Below are 1,750 nucleotides of genomic sequence, written 5' to 3' on the forward strand. Positions count from 1 at the left end.
TTATAGATCTCATTTATTGAAATTTGTATAGAATAGAATATTGTATATTCTTTTGAAATAATTTCTTCATGTGTTCAAATGTTTTAATATTAATGTATACAGTTGACATATATACATAATCTTTGCTGTTTGATTTTCTAATCCATAGACATATCAGTAATATTTCTGATGAATAGGAAATATAGAAAATGTTTGCAATACATATTGTTATTAATGACATTTAACATTGTAATGCTTATATTTTGCAATAAAAACAATTTGGAAAATTCTTTTCATTAATTCATTAGGGGGTAGATATATGAAGCAGTGATAAGGGAGGAGAAGTGATAAAGTGTCTGGTACTTTATCACCAGACAATCGGCTTCTAACTATCCCTTTTTACACCCAGTCCTGTACAGACTAGGTTTAAAAAGGGATAGTTAGAAGCCGATTGTCTGGTGATAAAGTACCAGGCACTTTATCACTTCTCCTCCCTTATCACTGCTTCATACATCTACCCCTAGATGTTTTATCATTAACAGCCTTCCAAACATTTGAATCTGTTTCTTGCTTCAGTTTAAAACCGCACAGTTATGGAATCCTACTGGAGCGGGTGAATGACCATGAATTGAGAGGTGGCTACAGGATCACCTAAGGCAGACCGTTGGACAAATTCGGTAACATCCCAACTTGCACGAGGCTCCTCGCCCGATAGGAGAACGGGAGAATATCCTGGATTTTGCACGTAGAGCAGGAACTGGTATCTGTGAAATCCTGTTTGTGTTGGTACATTTGGTCGATGGTAAGATGATAAGACATTTCCAGTTACGTCTTCGCCTCTGAGGAGAACATCACCTGGTATATCAGTGACGAGCCAGTGTCTCCAGAATCTGTATATTGGCTTGAGTCTGTTTGGAACGTCTGGATCCACCATAATCAATGTATACATCATTTCTGGCTTGGCGTTGTCATATTTAATCAAAGGAGGTCCCCAATTTTGTGTCAAGCCACTATGATATCCATTACATTTTGGTATATAAATACAGGAGGCATCACCCATCTCGGGGTATATAACATGAAGATCAGTACTGCAGAAACTGGTGTCGTCTCCAAGGATAGGCTCAAAGTCGCATGAAATAGGCCTACAAGAAGTGATGGATAAGAATGAAAGCAGGAATCCAACCTGAAATAATAACCTTGACATATTAGCAAGTCTTGTCAAGAAGTCACCACTATGAGTTCTGGCCAGTGCTTGTCTGCAAACTCTTATGCTTTGCCAGAGTTCTATGATTCTATATCTGTGATGTCATAATTACTCAAATTTGAATGAAGCTTCAGTTAGCTCTGTCATTCTGTGATGTCATAATTACTCAAATTTGAATGAAGCTTCAGTTAGCTCTGTGATTTCCCTGAGCTTACTGTTGTTTGTTAATCACACTTTTGCTAAAAAAAAAAAAAAAAAAATTCTTTACAGAATAGTAATGTCCTTACAATTTAAGTACAATCTGACTTTTTCAAATATAGTATTTGGATGATATTGACATTTCTACAATTATTTCACCCAACCACACTCCATGGGCAGTGGTCACATTCCAAATGTTATGGTTTACACCTTATTAGCTCACTGCAATTCAGGACTGTCTCTTAACTTTAATGGTAGAGTCAATGATTGATTTGTATTTATGGTATTTTTAAGTGTAATGTTATTACTTACACAAACTACTGGAACTGCATTTTGTCAGCACATTTAAAACTGCAAGACTCTATCATG

General features: G+C 36.1%; 1 pseudogene; it reads right to left on the reverse strand.

The window, feature by feature from the left end:
• Positions 1-477: 477 nt before the first annotated feature.
• On the reverse strand, positions 478-1,220 carry LOC146020084 (phosphatidylethanolamine-binding protein 4 pseudogene; annotated as a pseudogene).
• Positions 1,221-1,750: the final 530 nt, after the last annotated feature.

Source organism: Crinia signifera, chromosome 7 (assembly GCF_055691185.1).
Source record: "Crinia signifera chromosome 7, ASM5569118v1, whole genome shotgun sequence".
NCBI lineage: Eukaryota > Metazoa > Chordata > Amphibia > Anura > Myobatrachidae > Crinia > Crinia signifera.